The sequence below is a fragment of the Vigna radiata genome, unplaced genomic scaffold (assembly GCF_000741045.1).
Source record: "Vigna radiata var. radiata cultivar VC1973A unplaced genomic scaffold, Vradiata_ver6 scaffold_269, whole genome shotgun sequence".
NCBI lineage: Eukaryota > Viridiplantae > Streptophyta > Magnoliopsida > Fabales > Fabaceae > Vigna > Vigna radiata.
The window spans coordinates 134,667-156,048 of record NW_014543977.1 but is presented as its reverse complement, the minus strand read 5'-3'; the positions used below and the strand labels follow the sequence as shown (position 1 = coordinate 156,048).

At 40.4% G+C, this 21,382-nt stretch overlaps 1 pseudogene; it reads right to left on the bottom strand.

Moving 5' to 3' along the window:
- Nucleotides 1-8,001: 8,001 nt before the first annotated feature.
- LOC106755051 lies at nucleotides 8,002-18,748 on the bottom strand (annotated as a pseudogene).
- Nucleotides 18,749-21,382: the final 2,634 nt, after the last annotated feature.

The window sequence follows — 21,382 nt, the reverse complement described above, 5'->3', positions numbered from 1 at the left end:
GGATATTATGGGTGGTAGGCTATGTCGTTCACCAACCGACCAATGTTTTCCGACCGTAGGGTGTGGTTATCTCGGGGGCAGGCTATGCCATTCCCCCCCTTCGGAGTTGATAGGATTTATCCGTTCGTCAATTTGGATATTATGGGTGGTAGGCTATGCCGTTCACCACCCGACCAATGTTGACAGGAAAGTTCCGTTCATCAATCCGGACGTTCCCTAATAACGTGAGTAGGAGTCGTTGATGAAGATTCCTCGTTTTATATATTGGTTCATACATCAAGAAACAGACTAAGCAGAAATACAGTTTTAAATGTGACGCATTCCATGTATTTGTGAGTTGTCGTCCATCTAACTTGGTGAGTCCATATGCACCGTTGCCGAGGACTTCAACGACCTTGAACGGACCCTCCCATTTGGCCGCCAGCTTACCATGAGTCGCTACGCATCGCGCTTCACCCATTTTCCTCCACACTAAGTCTCCTTCTTGGAAGTTCCGAGGGCGCACCTTGGTGTTGTACTTTCGTTCGATCATTCGCCGACAAGCTTCCGCTCGCAAGACCGCCTTCTCTTGTCTTTTGTCTAACGTGTCGAGTTCGACTCTCATCTCCCGATCGTTCAAGTTGAGGTCGTTCAAACCTCTCCTCAACGAGGGTTCGCCAAGCTCCACTGGTAGCATTGCATCAGTTTCGTATGTCAAGTTGAACGGGGTTTCGCCGGTCGTTCCATGTGGTGTACATCTATACGCCCATAGTACCTCCGGTAGCTCCTCCACCCAGGCGCCTTTCTTTGCTCCCAATCTCTTCTTCAGCTTTGCCACAATGACCTTGTTCATGGCCTCGGCCTGGCCGTTCGTCTGGGGGTGCTCTACCGAACTCGTCGAATGCTTTATCCCCAGTCGCTGAAGGAATTGTTCAATTTTTTTATCGATGAACTATCGTCCGTTGTCCGTGACAATCGTTTTGGGGAGTCCAAATCTACAAATTATCTTCCAGCAAAATTTTTGCACTTGGGTGGCTGTGATGGTAGCCAGGGGTCCGGCCTCTACCCACTTGGTAAAGTAGTCCACTGCTACCAATAAGAACTTCTTCTGGGCCGGCCCGGGTGGAAATGGTCCGACGATATCCATCCCCCATCGAGCAAAGGGCCATGGGGCCACCATGGAGTGCAGTTCGTGAGGAGGGGCATGGTGATCGTTTGCATGTGCCTGGCAACTTAGGCATTTTTGCACAAAGGACGCAGAGTCCTGCTCCATCGTTGGCCAGTAGTACCCTGCCCGGAGAATGCGGGCTTTAAGCGTGCGTCCCCCAGTGTGGAGGCCACAGATACCATTATGCAATTCGTCCATTACATACTCGGCTTCAGTTTTGCTCAAACACTTGAGCAGGGGAGACGAGATTCCTCTTTGCTACAAGTCATTTCTTATTAGTAGGAAATGCGCAATCTTCTTGGCTTCTTTCGGGGAAAGAGGGGCTTCGTCATCTTATTGTTTCATCAGTACCACGATTTCCCTACGCCAATCGTCTGCGTCGTCCGTAGTGATAGCTTGACATTCGACTGATGGTTGTAACAAAACCTGTCGGATGATAGTGGTAAGTTGTCCTTTCTCTTTTCCTGAGCTTAATTTGGAGAGCATGTCGGCGCGAGTGTTCAACTCACGCGGTATGTGCTGCACAATTATTTTTTCAAAAGTATGAGCCAGGGCTGAGGCTTTGTGGTAGTACTTCAAGAGTTGTTCCTCTTTCACTTGGAATTCCCCATTCATCTATCCCACTACTAGCTGGGAATCCGTCCGGTAGGTAAGTTGATGGAATCCTGTCCCATGTAGTCCTCTTTTTACATTTTATTGTATCTGTAGTGTAGCTTGTAAGGAGTATGGGTCATTATAAATACCCAGATCCTCATTTTTATTCCTTACTTTTGAGATTAATGAGAATTAGATTTCTGAAACCCAGAATTAATTCTCTCTTGAAAGTCATTTGGCTAGAGAGTCCAAAGACCTCTAGCCTCCTTTCAAAGCACACTTCATTTTCATTTTCCAAAGCTCCACCGTGCTTCTCTCATCCACCGTGGACCATTGCCACGCTGACACCTCTTCAGTGCATGAGTCAGCTCTCCATTTCCTTCCTCAGCACGCGTCAGAAGCTTCATTGCTTCAGCTCTCCATTTCCATTTTTACGTTTCTTCCTTCATGAGAGCATTTCTCTCTCGAATCCTCGTCAACAATCTTCCTTCGCAGATCCAAACTCCAGTCGTCAACAAAGGTTATTTCCCTTTCCTCATCTCCTAATCACATCTTCCTTTAGGGTTCCAGCCCTCTTCCACCATGTTCACCGATTAGCCTTCTCAATCTAGGGATCCGTCATCATCTAGGTATTTTTCCACCGATTATCTTCCATTTTCTACCGTTCAAACACATTTCCACCGATTAATCTTTGGTTTGAACCGATTAATCGGTTCGTTTGAGTCGTTTCAACATTTCTAGGGTTTCCTTGAGTCAGATCCCGATCTCGACGAGTTTGCACTCAAACTCGTGTCTTCTCTTCACGAATTAGGTTTTCCTCTCTTGATCTTGAGATTATTCAACATTCCGCTGTGTCGTCTTCTCTCTAGAAGAAGCTTCGAGGATTTGCGTCACGCCTACGTTCATTCTCTCGGAGCTGTCTTCCATCAAGTGGTATCAGAGCTTCGGTTCGTCCATGCTACAAGAGATAAGTATCTCGATCTCTAATTTTGTTTCACTGTTTCGTGTTTTATTGATTCCGTCTTGTCTGAGTTTCATATGATTTTGATTCGCGTTTTTGTCTTGTTTTGATTTTGATTCTGAGTATATTGTGCTGTTTTCGTAAATTTCTTAGTTGTTCATCATATTCCTTTACTGTCATTTGTGTTGTTCAAATCTCAGTGTTAATTTCTGGCGTTGTTCAAATCATTCTGTGTTGTGTTGTTCGTGCCTTTAAGTTTCCATAAGCTTGATTAATCTGTGCTCGTTCTGTGCTTTGAGTCGAGTCTTGTTTTGATCATTTTATTCGGTGAATCCAAGTGTTTGAGTCTTTTGCTTGAGAAATCCATTTCTGTTATGTCAAAGTCGTGTTGCTTTGTTTTAATTGTCAGTTAACTCTGAGTTTAACTGTGATTCAATTGAGTTTATGGCTTTGAGTAAGATCTGTACATCATCATAAGCAGTGACATTCAAGTGAATGAGCTTGATGACAGACTTCAATAGCAGTTTTAATGTCATTTCATTTATTTGAAGCTGTCTTGAGTTTTGATGTTGTCCATTACATGTAATTGTGTTGCACTTTTGAAATCCTGTGAGCTAAAAGTTGAATCTGCTTGTGAATAGCAAATGCACACCAATTAAGCTATGAAATGTTGCATTGAGCTTGGGTGCAAGATGCTTACAGCAACATCAATATCTCTTTTGCCAGTTACACCGAAATTGGTTTCTCTTTGAAGTCTGTGTTAGTATTTTTTTGAGTGTGTGTTTATTCTGCTTGGTATTAGTTTATTACTAAGCTTCTATTTTCATCATATCTTAGAGTCATTTGTGTTTTCCATTTGGTATTTTTAAAAAAAATTCTGTGGTTTTCTTTGTGTTGAATCAATTGTGCATGACTCATATCTTGTGAAGTTGAACTGGAACAAAAATCAAATTATACGTTGTGAATTGTAGCGAAAGAAAGTGAAAAAGCATGAGTACTTGAGATTTAAAAAAAAAACAATTAGAAAGAAGTATTGACTGAACCACATAAAAAGCAAAGTGGCAAGTACAATTCACAACACAGTTTTACTCTTGATGTTTCCCTCCTGTTTCTGGTTCATTTAATTTGATTGGAGTAAACATCATTGGCCATTCATTGTTCAATTTCAGTTGCAAATCTATTTGTTCATGTATGATTCAACTTGTTTTTATTTTCTTGTGTTTTAATCTGTTCTAGAGCTATTCATAGGTTCTATTTGAGTGCCAGCTGTTCTAAATAGCTTGTTTTTATTTGCTTGTCATCTTGGCTGTCTTGGTTGTGTCTACATCAAGTAAACTCTGGTCCGCTGTTCATAATTAAAGCTTTTTCTTGCTTTTATAATCTGATCTAGAGTTTCTTTGGGTCTGTGTGTTGTGTTGTCCATTCTCATTGCTTTGATCTGTCCTATTCTGTGATTTCTTTGCTTTAACCTTTGCCTGTTTGAGAAGCGCTTTCATTCTTGGTTTTGGAATTTGGAAAGAAAGGTTTGTGTGCTTGGTAGCATCCTAGGTGGTGGTGGTCTAAAAGACTATTTAGCTTTGTACTGTCAAGGGAGAATCTCCCTTCCAATCCTTCATTTGTGTGTTTCATGTTTTTAAAGAGAAACCTTCAGAAATAGTTTTGAGTTAGTGAGCTTTGTGTGGCTGCATCTAAGAGCCAAATTTCTTGTTGAGAGTGTGTTCTTGTTTAAGTGCTGAAATAAGTTGTGAAATTGAANTGTGCTAACTATCTAGAGNTGTGCANCCTTCTTTTTGGTTGATCTCTACAGAGTTGCTTTGATCGGGATTCAGTTTGTGTAGAGTATAGCTGGTGCAAACAGTAGCAGCAACATATCTGTTGTGAAGTGTTGAACTAAAGGGAGTATTTCATCTTAAATTGTTGTTGTTTTGTCTGAACTATTGCTGTTATAGAATGTCCTTGCTTAGCAATATTTGAAGTGTGGAATCTGGTATGATATTTGTGCAGACTAGGATTAGCCAATTTGTATGCTGAATTGGATTTGCTAAGACCTATTGGAACTTGGAAGATGATTTATGAAATTGCAAATACTGTTCTGATTGGTTTGTAAGCATTTCTGGATTGCATCAATANTGTTTTCATTGCCCATATCTCATACANATTTACAANAGTGACTAAAGNACTTCATTTCCAATTCTGATTGCATGCTTGAATGAATTTGCTGATTGCTGCATTGGGTTCTCATTAGAAGCAATTATTCTCTCTTTGTTGAAAACATCCCTCCAATTGTATTGGAAAAGCAACTTCAGAATTCAGTTTTAATCATATTAATTGATTGTATATCTTTGCATGTCACCTTAAAACTGATTTCATGTTTTCAACATCAGTGGCTGCATAGTTGNTTTTACGTGTTCAAAATTATCTTGCAACTGTAGCACTGGGTTTTTGTCAAGTTAAGATCTATATTGCATCTCATTGTGCAGATTATAAGTTGAGAAATAGCCATCTGAACTGAAGGGAGTCTTCTACCCTAAATTGCTTATATTTTGCTTAAAATTACTTGTGTTATGGCTTGTACTTAGTTGCAGTGAGTGCTTTGCTGAGTATTTGAATAATGGTGCAGTACTGCTGTGATAATTGATAGAATTGAGAACTGAACATTGTGTAAACCTCAGTTGGAGATGTCATTTGCATAAGGGAGTTGTTTAACACATTCACTTCTGTTTTGCCTTCTCTTATAACAGATTGCATATCCTGCTGAGTTGATTTGATATATTTGTGCAGTGTCAGTTTGAGACCATTCATTGAGAGCAGAAGCAATTCTTTTAGCTTGGAGCAAGCCAGACCAACCATTTAATGAGGGAAGTTGCTTAGTTTTCTTACCTCTAGATTGTTACTTGTTTCTGTCTTAGCTTGAAATTGATAGCATTGATGGTTGCTCTGCTAAATTGAGCGTGAATATTTGATTGCAGACTGTACTTTGAGAGCAAAAAGAGTTCTTTTAGCAACATCAAGTGTAGAAAGCCGAGAAAAAAAAAGGGAGGACTCATTTCTGCTTAAATTTCCTCTTCTAAGATGTTTAGTTAACAGTTTGCTGATCCAGCTCTGTGCATTTGTGCATTGCAGAGTGAGTCCAAAAGACAAGCACCAGCAACATTTTGATTGGACAAAGGTAGAAGCTTGAAGTTGTGAAAAAGCAATAATGGTGCACGTGAGATGTTTCCGCAGAGTGGAACCAAGACCAGAGCAGTAGGATAGTTTCATTTGTATTATTTTCATTTTCTTTGTATTTGATGGGCTTGCAGCCCACTGTCATTGTTAGCCTTCTTTTGTTATTTTTTTTTTATTGGTTTGTAAATGGCCTTTTATAAAGTCCAAGTATTTGGAAGAGTCCTTGGTGCTCTTTCCAAATCTTGGCAACTTTAATTGCTTTACTTTTTAGCATAGCTAGACATAGGAGTAAACTTTAATATTGATTTGATCTTTTGTTTCACGGTTAGGTGTGACTTTTGTCACCTTAGAGTCCGTACGTTTTTGGGGTCTTAGAGTTTGCAGATGTCTTGTTATAGGTCTTCTTCTAGGTCTTCTAGTTCATATAGGGTGTCTAGTTTATATAATGTTGATGAAAAGTTTAAACAAGCTAGGAATCTTCCATTATTTGGTAAAGACATAGGTGCATTAACATACCTAGCTTGGCAAAAAGAAGTTGATAAAATTGATCCTTGGTTTTATAAAGAGAGTGCATATAATGTCCTTAGCATTTATATCTCTAAGTTAGAAGAACATGCAAGAAATCCTTTTCTTTCTTTTTCCTCTCTTGATCTTGAGATTATTCAACATTCCGCTGTGTCGTCTTCTCTCTAGAAGAAGCTTCGAGGATTTGTCTCACTCCTACGTTCATTCTCTCGGAGCTGTCTTCCATCATAAGTCGTCTTGCCCCCATGTCCTGAGCGAGCTCTAGCTCGGCAATTAGAGCCTTGTACTCTGCTTGGTTATTGGAGATCTTGAACTTGAACACGAGGGAATGTTCTATTAAAAACCCGTTCGGGCCCTCCAACACTACCCCGACTCCACTAACCGTTCATCCGGAAGCCCCGTCCATGCTTCCTTTCTTCTTTTTTTTTTAATTGACTGGAACCAAGTATTTTGCTACCAATCTAAACTGAAATTCAATGCAATGATCATAGCACACGGTTTTCACAAATTCTGCAACTTAAACCAGAAAAAAAAATGACTAAAACTTGGCGATTTAAATGGTCAATTTGCACAAAAGTGTTTATAGAGCCAATTTCATGTTTCGAGCAACTTTGCTTTATGAATTATGACTTGTACAAGCTGCCAAAAGAGGCTGAATGCTCTTTAATCAGAATTTGGCTAGTCTAGTTGCCTTTTCACACTAAATTGTGACCAAATCAACAACTAAATCTCAGCAGAGGAATCAAATGTGTTTAGATCTCTATTATGATGATTGGAACAACTTTATTCTACCAAATATGTCATGTGAAAATTGTCATCAGAGGCTAAATGCTACCAATTCAAATTTTCACGGTATGAGTTGCTTTCAATAATCAAAATGAGTCTAATTAACCAATCCAATTATGACAGCAGAATCAAACTGTATTGGAAATGCTTTTTATGATGTTAGGACAGCCAAATAAACTTGAATAAGACTCTAGGAATGCATGATAAGATGTTCAGAAGTGAATTCTAAGCTCTGATACCACATGATGAAGTTGCTCCAGCCATGGACGTGGAATATATGCAGCGGAAGATGTTATTATTCTGACCCGAGGCAGCGGAGGGGGTGGCTTGGGTTTTGGCAGCCATGAGCAGAGGTGAAACAGTGGTTTAGATGATGGAGGAAGAGCTCTACGGTGAGGACGAAACTAGCTCAGGCAGCCTTCCATTGGAAGGAAGCTAGATGGAGAAGGGAAAGCTCAAATGAAGAAGACTTTTGGCAGAGTCCGTGTGCTGGAAATTCTTCAGCAGAAGGAAATCTCATTTATCATCCAAAACTGTTTTACATGAAGATGGAAGAGGAGATTTATAGCCTATCTCCTTAGATCTAGACGGTGCTTCATGCTACCATCATTCATGAATCATCATAGACGTGGTAGCATGTGCAAAATGTGCTGAAAGTTGTTGAATCTAGAAGCTACACAGAAATGCACTAAATACATGTGCTAAATGTGAAGAAAATCTGCCATGGTGTATTTAGCACAAGGGGCGGGGGGTGTGCTTAGTAACCTTTATTCTTCTAGTAATTGGTCTTTAATTCTTTGATGGGCTTAGGCCTCGCGTATCACTCCTGCTCTCTGACAAGGCTCACAGGTGCTGCAAATCCTCTCCGCATCTTTGATGATGGAAGGCCAATAGAAACCACAATGAAGCACCCTGTGAGGAGGCATGACAAAACTGTAGGACCGAGTCAATCTCATGGTTCGGAATGCATCTCCTAGTAACCTGGTCACTGCACAACTTCCACAGATATGAGTCATCCCAAACATAATATTTAGCATCACTCTTAATTTTAGCAATCTGAGCACGTGATGCTAAGGGAGGAAAAACAGAAGCAACCAAATAATTTACAATGTGTGCAAACCAAGGAGTAGGGTGAGAAGAAGAAATCATCAACAAACTCTCATCAGGAAAGTTATCCTGGATAGGCAACACATCAGCTTCATGCTCAGCTCTCTCAATTCTACTGAGGTGGTCAACAACCAAGTTTTGTGCTCCACTCCGGTCTTTAATCTGCAAGTCAAACTCCTGGAGTAGTAGCATCCACCTGATCAATCTAGGCTTTGACTCAGCCTTTTTCAATAGAAACTTTAGAGATGCATGGTCAATATACACAATAATAAGAGAACCAAGCAAATACGACCTAAATTTATCTAGGGCAAAAACAATTGCCAACAACTCTTTCTCAGTCGTGATGTAGTTTGCTTGGGCAACATCCAAAGTGCGGGAAGCATAGTAGATCACTCGAGGCAGCTTATCAATTTTCTGTGTCAGGACAGCTCCCAAGGCATAATTTTCTGTCCAATCTGGTGCCTGAATGATCTGAGTGGTGGTCAAAGTTTCCTTCAGGCAGTCAAACGCCTGCTTGCACCTGTCATCAAACTCAAAGTCGATGTCCTTCTGCAACAGTCTGGACAAGGGAAGCGCCTTCTTGCTGAAACCCCTGATGAAGCACCTGTAGAAACCTGCATGTCCTAGAAAAGATCTAACCTCTCGCACGGAAGAGGGGTAAGGCAACTACGAAATCACATATATCTTAGCAGGATCTACCTCTATTCCCTTTTCAGAAATAATATGCCCTAGAACCAAACCCTGTTCAACCATGAAGTAACATTTCTCAAAATTGAGAACAAGGTTTGTTTCTATGCATCTTTTCAAAACTTTTTCCAGACTGTCTAAACATNNATCAAAAGAGGATCCATAAACAGTAAAGTCATCCATAAACACCTCTATGCAACTCTCGAGAAAGTCGCTAAAAATGCTAAGCATGCACTGCTGGAATGTACCAGGGGCGTTGCATAGGCCAAAAGGCATCCTCCTATAGGCAAAAGTGCCAAAGGGGCAGGGGAATGTGGTTTTCTCTTGATCCTTAGGCGCAATGTTTATTTGAAAGTAACCAGAAAAACCATCTAGAAAACAGTAATGGGATTTACCTGTTAGGCACTCCAGCATCTGATCAATGAATGGCAGGGGGAAATGGTCTTTCCTGGTCGCTTGATTCAGCCTCCTATAGTCAATGCAGGCTCTCCAGCTGTTCTGCACTCTTGTGGGAACCAACTCATCCTTCTCATTTTTCCCAACCGTGAGGCCAGTCTTCTTGGGCACAACATGTATGGGGCTCACCCACTGACTATCTGATATGGGGTAGATGATCCCAGCTTGCAAAAGCTTCGTCACCTCCTTCTTGATAACGTCCATAATCACTGGGTTTTGCCTTCTCTGCGGCTGTCTCACTGGCTTTGCCCCATCTTCCAAATAAATCCTATGCATGCATGTGAATGGGCTAATACCAGGGATGTCCGCCAAACTCCAACCTATGGCCTTCTTATGCACCCTCAACACATCAAGCAACCTCTCCTCTTGAATAGAATCAAGGGAGGTGGAAATGATCACCGATTTCCTCTCAGCATCCTCCAAGTACACGTACTTGAGGTTTTTTGGGAGCTGTTTCAGCTCAAGAGTGGGTTCCTACAAGTCAGATTCAAGTGTACTTCCTGCAACATGGTTAATGCGTTCTGACTCTAAAGAATGAACAGGTAAAGGCAAAAAACCCATCTCATCACAATCCAGATCAATATCCATCACAGGTATATCAACAACATCATCAATATCATCCAAATCATCAAAAACACGAATATCATCAATAACCTGGACATCATCAATACCCTGGACATCACAATTCTCATCCAAATCAACATCCAATTCAACATCATATTCAAATCCTGATTCAAACCCCGATACTATGCATGAATGTACAGAAGATAGAATCGAATGTTTCTTCTCATGCATAGAACGAAAATCATCAACAATGAACTTATCCACAATGTCATCCAATGTATCAATTCTAAACACAGAATGGTCCTTAGCTGGATATTTCATGGCATCAAGATATTAAAATGCACAACAATATCAACAAATTGCATAGACAATGTCCCAGCATACACATCAATCTTGGTACAGGCAGTTTTAAAAATGGCCTGCCTAGAATAATGGGGGCGGATCCATGAGAGAAACCGTCCTCCATCTCCAAAACATAGAAATCAGCAGGAAATATCAATTCACCTACCCTAACCAAGACATCCTCTATGTAACCTGTCGGGTGGGTAACACTGTTATTGGTTAATTGAATGACCACACCCATAGGCTGTAATGGACCAAGAGACAGAGATTTATAAATAGACAATGGCATGACATTTATAGATGCACCCAGATCAAGCATAGCATTTTCAAATTTATTGTTCCCAATGACACAAGGAATGAAAAACGTACCTGGGTCCTTGCACTTTTCAGGAATGTGTGGGACCGACTTACCAATAAGAGCTGATACATTCCTTCCCATGCTGATCCGTTCATTGCCCTTCATCTTCCTCTTGTGTGTGCACAACTCCTTCAAGAATTTGGCATATTTTGGTATCTGTTTGATGGCATCGAGTAGAGGTATGTTCACCTGTACCTTCCTGAAGGTCTCCAGAATTTCCCTATCCACCTCTTCCATCTTTTTGCTAGGAAGTGCTCGTGAAGGGAATAGAAGAGGGATAGGTCAGTCAACCCATGGAGAAGGTGCGACAGCGACGGTGGAGGTGGAGGAAGGAGAAGGTCCACCTGGAGAAGATCCACCGGCTAAAGAAGAAGATCCACCAACCTCAAATGCCCTGCGTGGACCGTCATGGTCATCCTCTCTAGGACAAGTGGCAGGCACGGGTGTAGGTGTAGAAGCGGGCTCCGAAGGCACAACAATCTGCTTCCCTGATCTGAGGGTAATGGCACTCACATTCTTCGGGTTATGCACAGTCTGAGATGGTAGCTTATCAGAATTTTGAGACTGCGCCTGGTTAAGCTGAGTAGCCATCTAACCCATCTGGTTAGTGAGACCCATTTGGTTAGTGAGACTCTGTATAGAAGCTCTAGTCTCCTGCTGAAACTGCAGGTTCTACATGGTCATTTGTCTCACTAACTCTTCCAATGAAGGCTCAGAAGAAGAAGAAGTCTGGGCAGCTAGTTTGTCAGGTGCCTCTTGTCGCTGTTGTTGTTGCCTCTGATTTTGTTGCATGGGTGGAGGCACATATCTGTTGGGGCCTCCAATGTTCTGGAAAGGTGGTGCCTGCTGCTGTTGCTGTGGCGCATTGTTCCACCTAAGATTGGGTGATTCCGCCACCCTGGGTTATATCTGTTACTGGACAAATCATAGTTCTGCTGCTGTAGCTGCCTGTTTGTGTAGATGTTAGTCGCATAAGCCTGAGGCGCATCAGAGGCAGTTGAGTGCTGCAAAGTAGGACAAACATCTGTGTAGTGGTCACCAGAAGTACAAACAAAACATAGTCGTACAACAGATGTGGATGAAGCTGTAGGTTTCTGGTTGGTTGCCAAATGTGTCACTAACTTCGCAAGAGATTCAATCTTGTCTTCCAACTTGCTTTCAATAGCTGATAAAGACTGGGCAACAACATCATGTACGCCCCTTACCACAATGGCATCATTTCTGGCGCTAAACTGCTGGGAGTTGGAAGCCATCTTCTCAATCAATTGCCTGGCCTCAGTAGGTGTGGTGTCTCCAAGAGCTCCACCACTAGCAGCATCAATCATACCCCGATCCATGTTGTTCAAACCCTCATAGAAATATTGGATAAGGAGTTGTTTAGGTATCTGATGGTGGGGGCAGCTTGCACAAAGTGTCTTGAGTCTCTCCTAATACTCATATAAGCTCTCTCCACCAAGCTGCCTAATCCCAGTTATGTCTTTCCTGATAGATGTGGTCCGGGATGCTGTGAAAAATTTCTCCAAGAACAACCTCTTCAGATCATCCCAGCTAGTGACGAATCTAGGCGCCAAAGCGTACAACCAATCCTTAGCAACACCTTCCAATGAATGAGGGAATGCCTTCAAGAAGATGTGCTCTTCAGGAACATCATGAGGTTTCATAGTGGAACAGACAATGTGGAATTCCTTCAAATGCTTATGTGGACTCTCACCTGCAAGACCATGAAAGTTGGGCAACAAATGGATCAGTCCAGTCTTGAGAACAAATGGAACGTCCTCATCAGGATATTGGATGCATAAGCTTTCAATATCGAAATCAGGTGCAGCCATCTCCCTAAAAGTCCTCTCACGAGGTGGAGGTTGTGCCATATTGTTCTCAGTGTGAAAAACAACAAAATCAAAATCAGAATCAAGTGCAGATGCAACAGATGCAATAGATGCAGTATGCACAAAGTACTCAGCAGTGGGATGCACAATATCTAATGGAACAGACTCAAAAACAGACTCTAAAGACAAATTCCTAGAATGCCTAAGTAACCTATGAAACGTCCTATCAATCTTAGGATCAAAGGGTGGTATAAATCCAGGATTTCCTCTAGTCATGCACTAAGTTACAACACCCTGTAATCATGAATCAATAGCACAAAAATCTCAAAACACAGAAAACAACACAAGACACAACAGAGACTATCATAACACGTCAAAACACAGTCACAAGACACACAAACACAACAAAAGACCTAAAACCGAACCGTTGGTCCCCGACAACGGCGCCAAAATTTGATGGGCTGTCGCAACCCATACAAATTTGATTGCATATTAAGAAATGTGGTATAGCTAGGAAGTGACTCCTAGGTCGTCTCTCAAGGACCAACTTTGCGGTTCGAGAATCAAGTCTAACACGAAGGGGGGGGGGGGGTTTGAAAGGTTTTTGCAGAAATTAAAGAACTCAATAAAGACACGGAAGCAAACAAACTAATTTAAGCTAGCATGGTAATTAAATTAACACTATTGAAAACCTTAGACAACATTCAAACCAAATAAAATGAAATACTAGACACCAACACTATTACACACAACTATCTAACAAAGTTAAATTAATTTAAATGCAAAACCAAATTAAAGAAATAAAAAACAACTAATCCTACTAGTAAAATAAATTAAAGCTAAAGAAATAAACAACATATATTTTCTTCTACCAATTCAAATGACACATGCACCTTCTAAAAATATTAAATTTAAAATGGCCTAAAATTGAGCTTCTTGGCCGTGAGGTTGCTGCTCCCGATTGCAACAATTCCCATTTCACTTTCTTCAATTAAAAATCCCAAGAATGGGATAAGGGTGCTCCAGCCGAGACCCAACTTCAGAACATGAATCAATGTTCTTTTCTCCACCTCACAACCGTACACTCATCACTCAATGCCATCTAATATATTTTTATTCTTCAAAGTCAAATGAACCAAGAAACATCCGATCACCAAGCCCCACAACCATGCAACGTGATTCTCTTTCTTCAATTGAAAACAATGCAACAAAAATCTGCACCTCTCTTTCCCAACAATTTGCAATTGTTACTTTTCAAAGCAAAGAAATGAACCAAAGTTTGGTAGGTGATGTGACCATCCAGCTTTTCCTAAAAGAAAGGAAGTAATTGCTTCTTCATTCAACTATGTGGGACCGTGAATTCCCAACTCATTTTCCAAATATCCATTCAAAAGCTAACCATCCTCATTCTACCTAAAATCAATGCAAATAACCCATCCCATCCAACCTTTACCAACTTACGGTACTTTCCTCAATAAAAGCAATTAAAGTGGAAGAAAGGCAACATACTTGCATCAATGCATCTCACAAGAAAACAAACAATGCTTTTATATTCAATAATGTACCATCACCGTACTCATGCATTGATAGTCAAAAGGGAAAGAGAGTGTTTTGTGTTTGTTTTATTCACAATTGACCTTGCACATGTGGCACCTTGGTAGAAGCAAAATCCATTTTGTTGGTCTTTTGGGCATTGAATACATTACCTTGCTTTGGTTGTAGAAGAATTTGTTGTTGACTTCATGGAGAGAGTAGGAGCACGGTTTTCATGGTAGAAAAGTGTGGAAGGCAAGGTTTGTCTTGGAGAATGAAGCACATGACAAAAAGACAACATAAAGAATAGTTTATTGAAGGAAGGAAGTGAAATGGGAGTTGGTATGTTGCAACTCACGACCATGAAGGTTTTTAGCCATTCTAGAAATTGAATTTCTTTATTTGGTGCATGGATGGTCACGTGATATTGCTAGTAGGAAGTCATGTTGTTTATTTCTTTTATTTTCAATTAATTTGCATAGTAGGTTGAGTTGTTTTTCATCACTTTAATTTAGTTTTGCATTTAAATTAATTTAACTGTGTTAGGTAGTTGTTTATTGTCTTGTTGGGGTCTAGTATTTTATTTTATTTTGTTTGAATGTTGTCTAAGGTTTTTAATAGTGTTAGTTTAATTACCATTTTAGCTTAAATTAGTTTGTTTGCATTTGTGTCTTTATTGACTTCTTTAATCTTTGCAAAACCCTTCTCACAACCCCCCCTTTTCGTGTTAGACTCAATTCTTGAACCGCAAAATTGGTCTTTGGGAGACGACCTAGGGGTCATTCCCTATACTGCATTTATTTGCACATCAAATTTGTGTGGGTTGCGACACCCATCAGATATCTTCAAAGGATGGCTTAGAACTCCATTAAGCCAAACAAAGGAAAATATGTTTCTTCATAAAGACTTAAGAGTTGAAGAAATGATGTTGGCGCACATCCTTTCACAAGTAATCCTGCCTGGAAGATTGCTGCTAGACGAGATGACAGACAAAGATATATACCTTTTAAATGCAATCAACAACAACATACCCACAAACTGGGTAGAAGTACTGAAAGATCATATGATAAATGTTGCACAATATTTTGTTCGCTATCTACCTTATGGTATTCTTATCAGTAACATACTGCTACTACATAATGTTGACATCTCAGGGGAGAGATCATGTTCCTGCTCAAATACAAATATTATTAACTTCAACAGTCTCATATCACTTGGACTTATCTGGACTGAAAAGGGGTGGCAGTATGAAGACAAGAATAATCAGTCAAACTTCTTGAAAAACATCTCTGTTGATGCTAAACTTGAACTCGACTACATTTCCAGCAGTCATCCTGAAAATTCCTCTATTGATCTATTACAACTAATTTGGCAAAAACTTAATCAGCTGGAATCAAAGAATAGTGTGATTCACTTATTCGACTACATTACTGTTTTATTTGGAATTCTGTTTTGCCTACTTGCTCCAACGACTATATTTTCAAAAGTTAGTTAGGATTAACTAACTGGGTCAACTGTCATAAATGTGCATTGATTTTGTTGACTGATGAGTCTGTGTGTTGACTGTCTGTTATAACTGATTTAATACAGTCAACTGTATTAGTAGGCTATTCGACTGAGATTGACAGGAAAACTATAAATAGAAGCAAAACACGATTTGTTCTGAGACTTTTGTGATCAAACATTTTCATTGTCCTATTTTAGAGAAAGCTCCTAATTTCAGAAGCTCCAAGAATTCTCCAAGAAGACGGTGGTGATCTTTCTTGAGAGAGATTCAGATTGAGGAGTCATTTGCGCTTACTGTTTGATCAACATCTGCACAAAGAAGGTGTTTCTGGTTTGATCTTGAAGGCTTGACATCCTGTGAAGACTGCTGCATTTGACTGCAGGCTTGGCAACCTGTGAAGTGTGCTGTGATAAGCTTGGGAACCTATGAAGCGTGCTGTGATAGGCTTGGCATCCTGTGAAGAATGCTGGTGACACGTTGAGCATTGTTCAACGTGGGTACAGATTGCAGGAGAGGGGATTCTTGCTGTAATTCTGGTTTTTGTGTGCAGCTATATTTGGTTTTGGGTTAGAGAGGAGGTTTATATTTTTGCGTGGTGCTTCTATAAATTCCTTGCTGTAAAAACCGCAACCATTATAGTGCATTTGCTTCCAAGGTTGGAAGGACACTGGATGTAGGCATTGTTGGCNTGGTGCTTCTATAAATTCCTTGCTGTAAAAACCGCAACCATTATAGTGCATTTGCTTCCAAGGTTGGAAGGACACTGGATGTAGGCATTGTTGGCTGAACCAGTATAAAAATCAGTGTTTGATTTTCTCTATCCCTGCACTCTTTAAATTCAGTTGACTATACCTATTTAGTAGTCAACTACTTTTTTCCGCTGCATTACATTTTTCAATAACTTGCATTTCAAGGAAAGATCAAAAGCTTTAAATTTTCATACCAAGATTGTGAAAAGATTTTAAATTTGAACTAACACCAATTCATCCCCCTCTTGGAGTAAAACAAAGCCAACCTGTTTCCTAACAAAATTATAGGGAACTGTCTAACCATGCAGGTCAAAGCAAGAAGAAAAGCTTCAGCGCAAACACTGTCCAGTGCTATGAATGTGGAAAAGAAGGCAACATCAAGCCTGAATGTCCTGAGTTACAATCAAAGCAGAAAGGGAAGAAAAGATTTCTCAATGCAGAAACATGAAGAAGAAAGGAGCCTTCATTGCTTGGGAAAATTCTGAATTTGAAAGCTCAACTAATGAGGAAGATGATCGAGAGGAAAGATCCACTATATGTCACATGGCTGGAACTGCAAAAATTGAGTATGATAGTGATGAAGAATTTGAGAAGCTGCCTATAGAAGAGAAATATCAGCAGCTGATTGAAACATTCAGAGAACTACATGCTGAAACAATGCGACTGGAATACAAGGTTAATCGACTGAACTCTGAGAAAAGAGATTATGAGTATAGAATTAATAACCTTGTGCAGTAGCCGCCACACGCAACCCAAGGAGTGGAATCTTTATTTTGGGAGAGAACACGTTGAGAAGGAGTGCCACCACATACATATATTTTATTGAGAGAGCTGCAACACGAAAGAGAAGATGGAATGGAGAGATATGGGATAGATGTCCAACCACCATTTGTTTGGGCTCTTTTGCTTTTCACTGTTTTGAATGAATCAATTTTAAAGGTTGCTATTGTTGTTGACGAATTGCTTGCCACCTTTCATTTTTAGCTTCATGCAATTATTTTTGTTTATTAAAGTTTAAGTTCAGCAGCCGTTATTTCCAACTCTATTAGGAGGAGATTTCACCTTTCAATTTTAGAAGAATGTTACGATTGGCAACATTTATTTTTATTTATAAGTTTTTGCAATCTTTAATTTCTTTTGGTAGACTTAATTTAGTGTTGCATGTTAATCACTTTAACTATGTTTGGATATTTGTCTATTGTAATGTTGGGTTTAGTATTTTCTTTTACTTTAAAGTTGTCTAGTATTTGTGGTAGAGATAATTTGACTGTCATGTTAGCCTAACTTTGTCGCATTGGTTGTTAATAAAGTTACTTTGCATCCCTGAGACTTTTGAACTTTAATTGTCATACTGCTACTTTGATTCTGCTCAATAATTAATCTGTTGTCTGCCTGCGATTAGTTATACGCTTAGTTGCTTAATCGGTGTCAATTCTTCACTTAGTTGATTAGACTGTATAGTGGATGATTGATTAATTTTGTGCATTGCATTCGCATAGTTTGCAATTCTAAAGACCGAATTATCCTTCGCTTAGTTGGGTGATTTGTATTGGATTTGGATTAGAGTAGTGTGTACTTGTCGTTAATCTAGGATAGGAAACATAGTAATTGAGTTAATGACCAACCGTTTTCATTCTGTATTTGATTCCATTTTTACATTTGTGTTTGCAATTCCGTTTTTACATTTCTGTTGCATCCGTGTTTTAATTTAGTTTATCTGCATTCACAATCCTTTCACAACCCCCCACACTTCGTGTTAGACCTGATTCTCGAACCGCGATTTGGTCCATGAGAGACGACCTAGGAGTCACTTCCTAGTCTATACTGCATTCTTTTATGCTCATTAAATTTTGCATGGGATGCGACACCCATCAACCACCCTTGTAATGTTCTAGTTAGTCCAAATGAGACAAGAGTGTTCTGATTAATCACGTTTTTACAGTTACACCTGGATTTTCTTTCACCTTCTATACAGACCCCTTGCTCTTTAAGAATCTCTCTTATTAGTAGTGCATAAGGCAAATAAATTGATCCGTTCAATGCACATTTGTAGATATGGTCTTTCAACACTTTTATCCAATTAGTAGGGATGTTGTTCTAAAGTAAGTGTAGCAGAAATATATCTTCGGTTGTCATCCTTGAATCAAATATCCTTCCACTATCTTTAGATTATGATAGAATACTTTCACGAGGTCGGGATACCACCAGCCTCTTAGTTGAACAAATGTTGAAAGATCATGGGATTGCAGCCAGCTTAGAAACATGAATCCCTCTCTTTCAAACAGACTTAGGTAAACGAACTTTGGTGTAGAGATAATTTTTTTTTTTCCATGAATGAACTTTTTTCTGACCTCTTCATCGCTTATCCAACCTTTCAGATCAGCTACTCTTTCTACAATTGAAAAGCCTTTGAGTTGCTTTGATGGAGATGTAGCCATTTCAGATGGATAACTTTCCACAGTTGACAGAGACTTAGGTATAAGTGTGTGATATTGAGTTGGTGTTAGACATCTTACTCTTATAACGTAGAAAGTACACACTAAGGATATTGTTTACGCCCTAAGTTAATTTCAACCGTTCAAAAACAGGGCATTTCAAATATTCAAAAAATGCAGTCGATTGAATTAAAATTGGAATTGACTGTGACTCGTAAAAATCCTTTTCAAGCAAATTCAATCAATCAAGCAATTAAGCACACAATGCAAACAATCATAAAGCAACAATCAATCAATATATGCATGATGCAACAGTCAGATACAAATTTACCAGTTGTAGTCCCTCAAGGTTTTTGAAATTGTCCATAATTGATTCATCCTTGAGACAGTTCTGTATCAGCTGCATAACCTGCAAAATAGTTAAGTTTTGGTTGCTGGTACCCATTTAATTTTGGGTCCTTGATTGTCAGTTCTTGTCGCATGTTCCTTTGGTATCCATACACATAATCCTTGAGGAACAACAACATGTCTATAATAACAATTTCTAACAGTGTGACCAACACATCTACAGTAAAAACATGCATTTCTAGTAGGTTTTCTTAAATCATTAAGCTTTCTAGCATTGGTTCTGTTAGAGTAACCTTTAAATCCAATTTCCTACCTATTATTATTTTTGCTAGAGGAATTTAATACTGCATCTATATTGTCACTAGCTTGAGCAAACTTAGCTAGCTTGTTATTCAAGTAATTAATCTTTTCAACATGTATAGGACAATTTTCACAATCTTTTTCCACAGTAACAGTTTTAATTTCAACATTCTTAGCAGATGATAAAGCTATTTCCAATTCCTCCCCCATGGGTTGTGTGATGTGTTGGACTTTAATCACAATTTGTGTGCAAGACGTGTGTCCAAGCTGAAAAGGAAATGAGCCTCATCTCCCGCGTGGGCTGCAGCACCCTTCTCCAATTGTTGGACGTGGCACCTTCAGCTTCCTCATCAATCATTGTGGGCCGCTGCAGATTTCAATTCGTCACGTGCCTTTCATTCTCGGGTGGTAGCATCTGCACACGGACACATGAGAGCATTCTCCACTTCCAGCCCAATGAAATCAGCAGCTTCCTTACTCCAAGAAGAATTCACATGCTGTAGACGTTTTTCCATGTGGGGCGCTGGACTTGGAAAGATTATGTGGGCTGCTGCTTCTTGTCCGCATGGGTGCTGCTGTGATGAATAGGAAAACACGTTGCTGCCTCTGCTGGACCAGGCCGAGATGCTTCCCTTGTGAGAGCTGGATGTTTTTGTTGAAGCCCGTGAGTGCTACAACTGGGCCATGCTTTTTTTCTTTTCAATATGCTGCAGCTTTTCTTGAATTGTGGACGTGGAATGCTTGGTTGCTTCAAGGTCGTGCAACACCATTTTCTTCCAATTGCAAGCTGCTGTTTCAAGGCCGTGCGCCATTTCTTCCAAGTCTAAATTGGTGTAACACGTTGGACTGCTGCAACTTGTAAGTTGTGTGCTTCCTCTCCGCGTGCTAGCTTCAAGCCAAGGGAAATGAGTGTGCTTCTATCAAGCAAAACCCGCTGGATGTCCTTCACATGCACATGGGCTGCAGCTGTATGATGAAGGTGTTGGACTAGTGAGCTTCTTCGTGCTGCAAGCTTCTTTGAATGCTGGACCAGCCCAAGCTGCTTGCTGGTGGGTGCGTGAAGCTAAATGCCTGGGTGCGTAGCTGCTACACCGGACAACTTGCTGCACCTCCTCTCTTCTTCTCGGGTTTGTGATGGTTTTGCTGGATGATATATTATGATAACCCGCGTGCCACCCCATCTGGATCGAGCTGCTCTAATCTCACGGACCGTGACCTCTTCAAAGTTGGACGTATCACATGGGCTGCAATGTGAAGGCTGGAAGCTGGACCAAGGTGTGTGTTTGATGTGATTCTATTTCTTTCTCAAGTGGCAGCTGCTCAAGACCGTGTGGGCCGTGAGGGTTTGGTGGATGGACGTGATTTTTCTTGATGCAGCCCGTGTGTGCCTTTGTTGTGGGCCATGACAGCTTCAATTGGCAGCAGCTTCTCCAAATGAAGGTGCTACATATTTTCAAGTTGCTGCAGCGTGCGTGAAAATAGCTGTAGGCCGTGTGCCAGGCGTCTTGGAGTGTTCTTTCTTCAAGCACCAGATATGGGCCGTGATTGCTGCAAGAGTGTAGAAGCGTTGCTGGGCTGGAACGTGTTTGCACATGGACTGCAGGAGTTTGCACCGCTTTGTAGATGAAGAAAGAAGTGACATTCACGTGCTGGATGCCTTTTGCATGGACCTGCTCCTCAATTAATTGCCCCATGGGCCCACTGAATGTAACCCTCTCAAATTCAAATCTGTGTGCCTCTTTTTTTATATAGTTGGGTCCGTGCACATTTTATTCTCCAAAGCAAAACCCAGAGAGCGCATGCCCTTTTTATAAGCTAGACGCATTAAAAATGTTACATCCTAAACTTCCGAAAGTAATTGTCGAGCCCGCGAGTGCATTGCTTTAGGTGGTGGCAGCAGGACGCTATTGTTAATTTCCCATGGACCGTGAGTTGCTTGATGTCCATGAGGTGAATGAGGAAATCCACGTCAGCTGCCTTTTCCAATTG